Here is a 13,045-nt window from a genome sequence, read left to right as displayed (position 1 = left end):
ATTTGGAGCCATCACTGATTATGTATAGTTAGAGTTATTTTTCCACATATGCATTACTTTGCATTAATAGAAGTTAAATGTTTCTGAGCCATTTTATTACCCAGTCAGACAGTACTGCAAGATAATCCTGTGACTTTCTGCAGTCAGTATTAGATTTGACTACCCTGAATAATTTTTAGCACCTGCAAATGTTGTTCCCTTTTCAGCTTACATGTGGGTACCGTGAATAACAATGGTCACAATGTGGCTCACGGGGAAACCATCTGCTAACTTCCACCCACTGCAAAAATAAATTATGTGTTTCCACTACTTGTTTCTTTATCTCTTAACCACCCCTAAGATGAGAACTTTTCTGCACCAGTCAGACCATGACAATGTTCTTCTTTCAGGAGCAGCTTTTAGATCCACCAGGGAATTATTGTGTTGCTCTGTGGAGCAGTACATTTCTTCATCGCATGGTCATGCCCGGGGAGAGCAGCAAGTATCCCCAGTACAGGGAGAACTGAGGTCTCCACCAGCATCTGCTGCCCACAGCGGCCCGTTGTGCAGGAGTGCCCATGCCTGGGGCAGCGCTGCCCTCTCGTGTCTGCTCTGCACAGCGAGCTGCTAATCCACCTGCGATGGAGACGGCAGGGCACCGGCGCCCATCCTCCGAGAAGGGGTCAGCAAAGAGGCAGGTGAAAGTATATAATATTTGTGACAGAGCAGGAGACAGTTTGCATCACTCACGGTTAGGTCTGCTGGTGCACACTAAGACTTCTGTTGCCCATGAGTTAGGAGGGATGGTGGACAGATTAGCTGAGCTGGTCAACAGTTGTCTTTTCATCCCATCGTGTTATCATTAGTTGTGTAGATATGTATATTAGCTAATGCATGGGAGATGAGATGAGCTCCCTCACATAATTGTAAATAAGTGTTGAAATTGGACAGAAATTAGTTGCCCCTGAAAAGTTTCTGAAGCTGTGATGTTTTTCTAATTGATAAAGATCAGGTTGGACTTGATACCTTGACATGAAATCAGTTAAGCAAGGATGAATTTCAAGCTTCAGATTTTTCAAGTCTTCCAGCCAGAAGACACATTTTCATGCATTATGGCAGTATGTAGAGGTGCTTAATATGGTGTTAATTTCATACAAGGGCTGCATACTACTGTCAGTTATCTAAGGGAGCTTTACCTGGGCTGCAGGATGTGGGCACCTGAGTTGACTATGAGCAGATGCCACTGATTAGCTCCTTAGCAGGAGGGCCTGAGAGCACAGTCAGCAAAACCCCACTTGGCATTCAGCACAGAAGGCTCCTCCTCAATCCCAGTGTAAGCTAACCCCCATAGCCACAATCAGTACTCATTGATACCCAAGAAGTGTACACCTAGATCCTGAATTTCTAAATCTATGTCTGCCCACTCTATTTCTCACATTACTTTTATATTACTGTGCTTACATAAAAGATGCATTGCATGGGGCTGATTCTTCCTTATTTTCATCTAGACAAGCATTGCTACTCATAAAAAGAATAATTCTCTTATTGTAACAGTCACACACTAGTGTAAAGAGCAAGGAAAACAAGGCCAACATATACTCTTGGCTGCATTTTGCTCTTCCAGGAGGAAGAATGAATTAGAACTTTACCACATGATGGAGAGAGAAATGGCACTGTGTTGACTGAAGCTATTCCTGATTTACACCAGGGAAGAGAACAAACAGCTCCTTGCAAAGCTGGTAAGGAGAAAAGCAAAATAAAAAACAGTTGGAGCTGACAACAGCAATGCTTTGTTTCTGGTCAGCATAATTGGATAGCAACAGCTTCAGGGCTCTGTTCTCCCCTTTTGAAGAAAACATAGCATTCACAAGCTGCAACAGATCCCAGCAGGCTAAAGAGAGCAGCAGCAGATCCTCTGATTCTTCTCTTTGGTGTTTGCTGATCCATGAGTGCTGATCTTACTCTGAGTTAATTATGCCCATATTTATGCATCTACCAGAAGCTCCTCATGTTTAACATGTTCTCTAAATTTGGCTGTGCATCTTTTTTGTGGTCTATTCTGGTCGCCTTTGTATAGTAGACTGCAGATTTCTCTTTTCTGCCTGTATTACCTCAAGGACCAGTTGAATGACATCATCTGTGCATTCTTTCAGAGCAAAACATTTGCCAAGCACACATAATGTATATACCAAGGTCATGGCAGCAGGGATATACAACCCTACAGCTAAGCCAAAAAAAATCAGTAAATGTTTGTTGAAAACACTTATTAATGGAAAGTGGTTTTGACTAAAATGAGCAAAATTAACTGTAGGCAGATGTTCATTTTGTTTGAGCATTTTCTGTGTTTAGATAAAAAAGTTATCTTTTTGGAAACTTCAAAAAAGATTGGGGGGGATGTTTTCTGGCTTTTTTCCCCTTTTTTCCCTGTTTTAAAAGCAGGCTCCTAGCTGTCTATCCCTTCCTTGCTCCAGAATCATCTGGATGGGAAGTTCTTGAGCAAGAAAACAAAATTCAGCATTGTGGTCTGTGGATAGCACCCACTTCTTGACATCATTAAGCTTGGCTTTAGGGCACTAGCTTCAAATAAATTCATGGTGACGATGATGACCTTTAAGCCTGGGGTGGCCTGTGGAAGGACTGGAGCAACTGCTGTGGATATGTTATCAGCACAGCTTTATCATAAGTCCTTCATAGTGTAGAAGTTTATGGTGGGAGAATTTCACCCAAAAAGAGCCATGGGAGAGTTTCTAACAAATCTAAAGAAAACCATCAAACCACAGGGTGCTACCAGCCATTGCATAAGGGAAAGGAAAGGAACTGTAAAAAGAGTTTTACATTTCACTGGTGACTGTCAGAAGTGGGAGCTGGCTGAGAAAGGATTTACACAATTTCTTAATTTACTTGTTAACAATTCATTAGCTATGACAGTAGCAATTAAGCCCCAGACTAGCTTTTTCTGTCCTTTCATCTTTCAGCCTATAAAGATGGACTTTGGCTTATCCATTGCTAGAGATCTTCTGTCTAATTTTCATTTGTCTTTCCTCCTTTCATACATTGCAGCTCTATTTCTGCTTTCAGTTACATTCAGTTCTTCACAGCTTCCTTTCCTGGACATATACTATTATTACTCTTCTATTTCCCAATGTGATCCTCCTAGTGCCTTCCTGACGTTATCACCCACTTTGTTGCAAGAAACCTGGTCCTTACTCCACCATGCTTTTGACCTTCCCATATTGCTCTGCCCTGCATCTTTGTAACCTTGATCTTCTCCACACTATTCTACACTCCAGGTTTCACATTCTGCATTTCTCCCTCTTCACTTGCTGTCTTCTTTAACATATTGCCTTCCTGGAATCCCTGCTCCTCAGCTTAATCAAGTGTGATTTTATTACCCCTTCTTTTGAAGGAAAGGCTTTTTTTCTGAGTCTGCATATGTAGATGGCATTCATTTCACCTCTCCTTTGCAAAGTTAAAATGAAGGAATCATACAGTAATGAAGAGATGCATTAGAAATACAGTATTTCCTGTGCTCTAAGAGATGGGTTTTGTAGACCTTATGTGATAATCAATCCTTAGATCTTAGCCCATAACCATTTAATTTAGCTATATGCACAATATTCTCTCAGAAGACGATAATGAAGAATATTACTGTAACATCTTAAAAGCACCAGTAAAAGAAGAGAAATAATCAAGAGTGTAAAATATCTCTGAGTGTTTCTGTGAAACTCAGAAATAATACTTGACTATATTTCACACCATTTGCCTATTTTCCTCTGTTTTCTTTACTTATATGCAGACATGAAAGATATTTTCAACTCTACTGTGCTCTTTCTGTATCTGATTATAATCAGAAATATAAGCAACTTGTGGTTTTTCTTTTGGCTGGATCACACAGGCAACGTCTCAGGTGGTATAGATCAAGCTAGCACCAGTGACAGAGATATATTTATTTATACCAGTTGAGAGTTAGACAGCAGGCTTTTCTCTGCCAGTGAGGAAAAATTAATACTGACTTTCTCCTACTTTGAGTGAAACTGGACAATAACAGGTTCAGGAATTGCCTATTCTAAATTTCCAGAACAGGATCTTCCTGTCTGAGTATTTATATAGCAGCTATCACTGTGATATCTCAAACCCACTATTGATTTATTAAAGTACACTCATAAAGCTCTCTATTTTTTTCCTTGCTCTGTTATTTTATGTGGTGTTATTGTGGGAAAGTGAGGTCAATGGAAGAATGCTTTACATACATACATTGTTCTGAAAGTGCTGTCACTCTGATGTGTTCCAGAAGCAACTATCACAATGTGGACTAGTAGCCAAGAAACCTCAGTCTCCTGCTTTCACAAGTTTCCTTCTAGCCATGATTCATGAGTGTAGCTGTACGCTTCTGTGGGAGAACTTATCTTGGGCCGCATATCTCCGGGACACAGGGCTCTACCCACCCTGGGGACAGTGATGCACAGACATCAATATGATGGATACAAAATGTCCGTTTATTTAGCTGCGTCACACGCTTATATAGCTCTTGCGCTTCCTGTTCCTGCCACTCCTATGGGGAGGAGTCTATCTTTCCGTCACAGCCCGTGATCTTCCGGTCGCCGATCCCTGTCTATTCCCCTACATCTCCCCCTCCCCATGCTACGAAAAATTCTACAAATCTACTTGCGTAAGCGGATACATATTGCGGTCAGGTCTATATTCATGTAACTCTCGCAGGCGCTCTTTGATTTGTCTTATAACACAGCATAACAATGGCAGCGCACAAGTAACCATGGTTACTACACACAACAAGATCCCCCCAATTATTACTATCCAGTCCCAGTTCATATCTCTCTTTTGCCGCCCTTTCCCAGTGTCGCTCTCGTTGCAATATTGCTTGCGATCTTGTCAAGGAGCTCATTTCTTTTCCCAATGGTACGGCTAGCATGAGGATCCATGTCAGCAGACCCTGCAAAGAGACAACTCAGAAAGGGATTATTCATTGTACATCCTTGCACAGTTCTGCTTTCACACACTTTGCAGGCACCCACCCTATGCGCCCTTCATTCTCAACCGCAGCGTAGCCCCTCCCCAGGCATCTCAGTTTCCATCCTCTCTCCCATTGCTCACTGCCTGGGAACCTTACTCGTACCTGCAGATAGCGCTCGCCTGCTTGAGCTTTGCCAAAGTGCTTCTCCACTGCTGTAACTTGCTCCTGCCCGCGTATAAAATGATTAAGCGAATATAATGCACGCATTAAAATAGTTTGCTGAGCTGCTATGGGTATAGCTCCCTTATACCCCTCCCCCTCCCCAAGCTGTATTATTTTTGCTTTCAAGGTGCGATGAGCACGTTCAACTATTGCCTGCCCCGTGCTATTGTAAGCAATGCCGTGTTTTAATACAATATTCCAACCTTTACACCATTCCTCGGTACTTCGAGCCCGAAAGCATGGTCCATTGTCTGTTTTTATCTCGGTGGGCTTTCCAAGCCACGCCATTACCGTGGTCCAATGCGCAGTCAAGTGCGTTGCGGTCTGCTTCCGATGTTGAGTAACCATGATGACTCCACTATATGTATCAATTGTAATTGCCAGGTGCCGTCCGGGGGCCAACTGCGGACATTCAGTAAAGTCAGTCTGCCAGATAGCATTTGCTTCCAGTCCTTGAGGGTTGACTCCTGCCTCCCACAATGGCGAGTGCTGACAGTAAGGACAGGTGGCTACTACTTCTCTTGCTGCTCTTATTGAGATGCCACACTCCTTTGCCAAGGCTTTAGCACCCAGGTGCAGTTGTTCATGCAGTTTCTTTGCCTCCGTCAATGTCCAGACTCCCGCGGCTGCCTCATCAGCCATGCGATTCCCCTCAATCAGTGGTCCAGGCCCCGTCTGATGACTGCGAATGTGAATTACTGTCACAGTTGCTCCTCGCTGTGATAAAGCAACCTCTAGCATCAAGGCAATTTCCGTGTGTGGTACACCCTCTCGTTTCATGGACATGACTAATTTATACACGTATAAGGAGTCTGTGCACACATTTATATGCCGATCTATATCCTTTCGCAGGGCCATCTCTAGCGCTTTCACCTCCAGCCACTGCACACTTTTACCCTGCTCCTCATACATCTGGCGCATCCAACTATTCTCTTGTTTCCACACTACCGCCGCTCTGTTCGTCTTCGAGGAAGCGGCTGTGAAATATGTTGGTCCTGGGTGAGGGGTATCCAAAACTCTACTATCCACACTCAGATCCACCACTTCGGCTGTCTCGGCCCACCTCTGTACCGTGCCTGTGACAATTTTCCCTGGGTATGAGTATACTGCCAATTGTATATCCTCTTCACTCTCTACCACCTTCCGCCATTTCTCCCCATTCCACGGCACTGTCAGCTTATCTGGCTCCTTCCCAAAGATTCCCTTGCTTTCCCGTCGCAGACGCCAAATCATTCCCCCGGCTACCTTGACTTTTGTGGAGAATGCATCCTTGGGAACCTTCTGATATACCCATCGCAGTGGTTTTTCTTTCCCCGCCCGTAATTTGATATAGTAGTCCTAATCCTCCACCAGCGGTTAGAATCCAACCTGCAATTAATTCCTCCTGAGGGTCCCACCGCCATACTCCTTCCTTTTGCATTCGACGCTCTATCATCTGCAACTGCTGGACTGCCTCAGCGTCTAAACTCCTGGGCTCCCATGGGTCGGTCCCTTTCAGCAACGCATAGAAAGGTTGCATCTCCTCACCGGTGACGCGCACGAATGTCCGCAACCACTGCAGTGCTCCTACCAGCTTCTGTACATCGTGTAAATTTTTAACCTTAGGTGTAAGTTTAATGGGCTGAGCTTGTATGCAATCCCCTTGTATTCTAGCACCCAGAAATCCACACACTGGTCCTCGCTGTACCTTTGCCTCAGCTACCTTGAGGCCCTGTCCCGCAAGGCCCCTTTGGGTGTCTGAAAAGACTTGTTCACACAACGCCTCGGTGGGCGCAGCTATGAGGATGTCATCCATGTAGTGGATCATGTAGATTCTCTCCTGATACTGCTGCCTTACTTGCTGCAATGCAGAAGCCACATACCTCTGGCAGATCGCTGGAGAATTTTTCATCCCCTGCGGAAGTACTGTCCACTGCCATCTACTACCTGGTTCTGCACGGTTCACCGCGGGCAGAGTAAAGGCAAATCTCTTTCTATCATCTGGATGTAGCGGAATACTGAAGAAGCAGTCTTTGATATCTAAAACAATGACTCGCCATCCTTTCGGGACAGCACTCAGATCTGGTAGGCCGGGTTGGAGAGGCCCCATGTCCTCCATTTGCTGATTTACTGCTCTAAGGTCATGCAGCATCCTCCATTGGTTTTTATCTTTCTTTTTTATAGCAAATATAGGGGTGTTCAATGGGCTCATCGAGGGCTCTAGGTGCCCTGCTTCGTGCTCTCGTTTTACTATAGCTCTTACAGCCTCTGTTTTCTCTGTTGTCAGGGGCCACTGCTCCACCCAGACGGGCTGTTCGGTTTTCCACACTAACTTGTGGTGACGAAGTCCCTCTGAGGCAGTGGCCCTTATGCTAAATTTTTCAACCCGATCCCCATCTGGGCAAGGGCGTCTCGCCCTAACAAGGGGCTTGCTACCCCATCTGCTACTAGTATGGTCACTACGGCCGTGAGATATGCGGCCCAGGATAAGTTCTCCCGTAGAAGCGTACAGTTACAAGTGGTGACCCCGACGTGATCGGCGGGGCGGCTTGGCAAGTCTGCCGGGGGAAAAAATAGCTTGAGGCACGTAGGGGTGGGACGGGGAGCTGCAGGTCGGCGGGCGCGCCATGGATTCAGTCGTAAATGTACTGAAGGTATTGGGGAAGGAATATGGTACTTCGATATCGAAGGCGCCTACCTCAAAGGCCATCCAATGGATGATTACGCAGGGGCTCATACGAAGTCCCGCAGACATATTTAATAAGGATAAATGGGTGAGAATTAAAGAGGAGTTAGCCGAAAGGGCTATGATGGGAAACACCCAGTACATACAGCTCTGGGGAAAAATACACCGATTACTATTGAAAGCTCGGGATGATCAGGAGACGTGGCGGCAGGCGCGGCGGTGCCTGCACGGTGCTACAGGCGACAGTAGCCCGGAAATAGACCCAGGATGGGCAGTGGGGACGCAGACAGGGGCAAGCATCGCGGGGGATGGGAAAGAAGGGGAGAGTTCGGATGGAGTAGCCTGGCCAGCGACTCAGTCTGAGGCTCCCAAAGAGGTGGATCGGGAAGCGGCGGTGTTCCCTGTTGAGCCAGCAGGACCCTTGGAATGCCCCCCTGCATACCCCTGGGACGACTTGGCACAGGCGCGGGTACCTGCGCGCGGGGAGGGTGACGTGGCGGCGGACGCAGCGGGAGTGACGGAGCGGAAGGAGACAGATGATCAACGCCGGAAGCAGCGCCGCCCTCTGCCCGACCCTCGAGACTGGCTCCCGGGGCAACCCTTGAGATGGGAGTCGGACGAGGAGGGGGATTGGGGTGCCTGGAGGGGAGGACAGGATGGGTATAGATCAAGCTCGAGTAGCAGCGAATCAGAAATTGGGGGAGAAACCGATGCCCACATGTGGGAAGAGGGGGCAGCTTGCCTGCAGCGTGCAAAAAAGAGGCATAAGGCAGCAGGGACTCGGATGACCAGTCAGAAGGAGGGAGGAGAGGGACCGCCAAAAGGGGAGGGCCGGAGCGCTGCAGCTCCGGAGGGGTCCCGGAGGACGTGCTGCGGCAGCTGCAGCAGGTTATGCGCGCACTAGGGGAAGTAACTCGGCGGCAGACAGGACTCTTAACGAAGGGGGCGCCCCAGCGACAGTCAGTCGAGTTACCTAACTGGCGGCTGATAGCTAGAGATTGTAGCCTCGATGGAGTAAGGATAGAGATGCCCGGGATCTTCCCTGTCCGACTAGCTCCAGGAGGAGGGGTGGAGTGGACGCCGATAGATGCCAAGCTAGTGCGAAGTTTATGGCGAGAAATTAGAGAAAAGGGGCTGAAAGACGAAGGAGTAGGATTGCTGCTGGACGCTGCGCATGCAGCGCCGTTGACCCCCTCTGATGCTAAGCAGTTGGCGAAAGCAATATTGGCTCCCACAATGTACATACTTTGGAAGGAGGCAATGCACAGTGCCTGCCATGCCCTCGTACAGCAAGCGGCGGCAGTTCCGGGCCACCCGCTGAGAGGGACCACCCTTGACCGGCTCACTGGCAGAAGTCAAGGACTGGAAACCCCGCAGTTGCAAGCAGCAGAATTAAGGGGCAGGGAGCTGCAAGCGGTAACGGAGAGTTCCCGCAGAGCGTATAGCAAAGTGGGCAGGTATGAGAAAAAGGCAGAACCTTGGCAAAAGATACAGCAAGGACTAGCAGAGCCATTTACAATGTTTTGTGACAGGTTGCAGAAGGCTATTATAGAATCAGAATTGCCACCAGCAGCCAAGGAGGCAGTCCTTATGGATTGCCTCCGAAATCAAGCAAATCCGCAAACACAAGATATCCTCCGCACCCTGGCGGTAGGGGCGCCGTTGGGTCAAACCATCAGGCATGTCTTGCGCCAGGAGGCGTTGAATCAGCATGGCGGTGTGGGAGCGCACGTCTGCCAGAACCCTGACTGTGGAAGCAAAGAAAGGGTGATGGTGCAAGCAGCCGGGGTGGGGCCGAGATGTCACTTGTGTGGACAGCAAGGGCACTTTAAAGCTGGGTGCCCGCTAGCGGAAAGGGGAGGACGTAATGGAGGAGGAGCGCGCCCAGTAGGGAGGTGCTGGGTGTGTGGGAAGCCAGGACACCTGGCAAGAGATTGTCCAGCCACAAAGCCGGGAAACGGCCAAAGGAGGGCAAAGCGAGGGGGATTCGCGCCTCCTGTGAGTCAAATGGCCCCCATCATGGTGCCAGCGCCAGGAGCTTGGCCCACCATAGCGGGCCAAGGGGGAGTGACACTTCAGGCAGGGGAGCAGAACCAGCAAGATTTGCAGGTTACAGCCCCCGCGTGGCCTTGGTCATAGGCTGTAATGAGAGACCCATGGCAGCAGTGATGATTACCCCGCAAGAGCCGAGTTGCCCGGCACGGATATGCCTGGGAATGTTAGTGGATACCGGGGCAGATGTCACAGTGATGCCACTCGAACGGTGGCCACCAACTTGGCCCCTTGCCATGGGAAAGCGTATAACAGGGGTAGGAGGAGAACAACAAACGAGGACTAGTACTTGCCCTGTGAAACTCGAAGTCATGGACGAGGAGGCAGGGAAGCTCCTCACGGCCGTAGTGACCATACTAGTAGCAGATGGGGTAGCAAGCCCCTTGTTAGGGGATTGCATACAAGCTCAGCCCATTAAACTTACACCTAAGGTTAAAAATTTACACGATGTACAGAAGCTGGTAGGAGCACTGCAGTGGTTGCGGACATTCGTGCGCGTCACCGGTGAGGAGATGCAACCTTTCTATGCGTTGCTGAAAGGGACCGACCCATGGGAGCCCAGGACTTTAGACGCTGAGGCAGTCCAGCAGTTGCAGATGATAGAGCATCGAATGCAAAAGGAAGGAGTATGGCGGTGGGACCCTCAGGAGGAATTAATCGCAGGTTGGATTCTAACCGCTGGTGGAGGATTAGGACTACTATATCAAATTATGGGCGGGGGAAGAAAAACCACTGCGATGGGTATATCAGAAGGTTCCCAAGGATGCATTCTCCACAAAAGTCAAGGTAGCCGGGGGAATGATTTGGCGTCTGCGACGGGAAAGCAAGGGAATCTTTGGGAAGGAGCCAGATAAGCTGACAGTGCCGTGGAATGGGGAGAAATGGCGGAAGGTGGTAGAGAGTGAAGAGGATATACAATTGGCAGCATACTCATACCCAGGGAAAATCGTCACAGGCACGGTACAGAGGTGGGCCGAGACAGCCAAAGTGGTGGATCTGAGTGTGGATAGTAGAGTTTTGGATACCCCTCACCCAGGACCAACATATTTCACAGCCGCTTCCTCGAAGACGAACAGAGCGGCGGTAGTGTGGAAACAAGAGAATAGTTGGATGCGCCAGACGTATGAGGAGCAGGGTAAAAGTGTGCAGTGGCTGGAGGTGAAAGCACTAGAGATGGCCCTGCGAAAGGATATAGATCGGCATATAAATGTGTGCACAGACTCCTTATACGTGTATAAATTAGTCATGTCCATGAAACGAGAGGGTGTACCACACACGGAAATTGCCTTGATGCTAGAGGTTGCTTTATCACAGCGAGGAGCAACTGTGACAGTAATTCACATTCGCAGTCATCAGACGGGGCCTGGACCACTGATTGAGGGGAATCGCATGGCTGATGAGGCGGCCGCGGGAGTCTGGACATTGGCGGAGGCAAAGAAACTGCATGACCAACTGCACCTGGGTGCTAAAGCCTTGGCAAAGGAGTGTGGCATCTCAATAAGAGCAGCAAGAGAAGTAGTAGCCACCTGTCCTTACTGTCAGCACTCGCCATTGTGGGAGGCAGGAGTCAACCCTCAAGGACTGGAAGCAAATGCTATCTGGCAGACTGACTTTACTGAATGTCCGCAGTTGGCCCCCGGACGGCACCTGGCAATTACAATTGATACATATAGTGGAGTCATCATGGTTACTCAACATCGGAAGCAGACCGCAACGCACTTGACTGCGCATTGGACCACGGTAATGGCGTGGCTTGGAAAGCCCACCGAGATAAAAACAGACAATGGACCATGCTTTCGGGCTCGAAGTACCGAAGAATGGTGTAAAGGTTGGAATATTGTATTAAAACACGGCATTGCTTACAATAGCACGGGGCAGGCAATAGTTGAACGTGCTCATCGCACCTTGAAAGCAAAAATAATACAGCTTGGGGAGGGGGAGGGGTATAAGGGAGCTATACCCATAGCAGCTCAGCAAACTATTTTAATGCGTGCATTATATTCGCTTAATCATTTTATACGCGGGCAGGAGCAAGTTACAGCAGTGGAGAAGCACTTTGGCAAAGCTCAAGCAGGCGAGCGCTATCTGCAGGTACGAGTAAGGTTCCCAGGCAGTGAGCAATGGGAGAGAGGATGGAAACTGAGATGCCTGGGGAGGGGCTACGCTGCGGTTGAGAATGAAGGGCGCATAGGGTGGGTGCCTGCAAAGTGTGTGAAAGCAGAACTGTGCAAGGATGTACAATGAATAATCCCTTTCTGAGTTGTCTCTTTGCAGGGTCTGCTGACATGGATCCTCATGCTAGCCGTACCATTGGGAAAAGAAATGAGCTCCTTGACAAGATCGCAAGCAATATTGCAACGAGAGCGACACTGGGAAAGGGCGGCAAAAGAGAGATATGAACTGGGATTGGATAGTAATAATTGGGGGGATCTTGTTGTGTGTAGTAACCATGGTTACTTGTGCGCTGCCATTGTTATGCTGTGTTATAAGACAAATCAAAGAGCGCCTGAGAGAGTTACATGAATATAGACCTGACCGCAATATGTATCCGCTTACGCAAGTAGATTTGTAGAATTTTTCGTAGCATGGGGAGGGGGAGATGTAGGGGAATAGACAGGGATCGGCAACCGGAAGATCACGGGCTGTGACGGAAAGATAGACTCCTCCCCATAGGAGTGGCAGGAACAGGAAGCGCAAGAGCTATATAAGCGTGTGACGCAGCTAAATAAACGGACATTTTGTATCCATCATATTGATGTCTGTGCATCACTGTCCCCAGGGTGGGTAGAGCCCTGTGTCCCGGAGATATGCAGCCCAAGATAAGTTCTCCCGTAGAAGCGTACAGTTACAATTCTCACCCAATTATCTTTATTAAATATGTCTGCGGGACTTCGTGTGAGCCCCTGCGTAATCATCCATTGGATGGCCTTTGAGGTAGGCGCCTTCGATATCGAAGTACCATATTCCTTCCCCAATCCCTTCAGTACATTTACGACTGAATCCATGGCGCGCCCGCCGACCTGCGGCTCCCCGTCCCGCCCCTGCGTGCCCCAAGCTATCTTTTCCCCCGGCGAACTTGCCAAGCCGCCCCGCCAATCACGTCGGGGTCACCACTTGTAGCTGTACGCTTCTACGGGAGAACTTATCTTGGGCCG

Source organism: Phalacrocorax aristotelis, chromosome W (assembly GCF_949628215.1).
Source record: "Phalacrocorax aristotelis chromosome W, bGulAri2.1, whole genome shotgun sequence".
NCBI lineage: Eukaryota > Metazoa > Chordata > Aves > Suliformes > Phalacrocoracidae > Phalacrocorax > Phalacrocorax aristotelis.
This window is presented reverse-complemented; position numbering follows the sequence as displayed.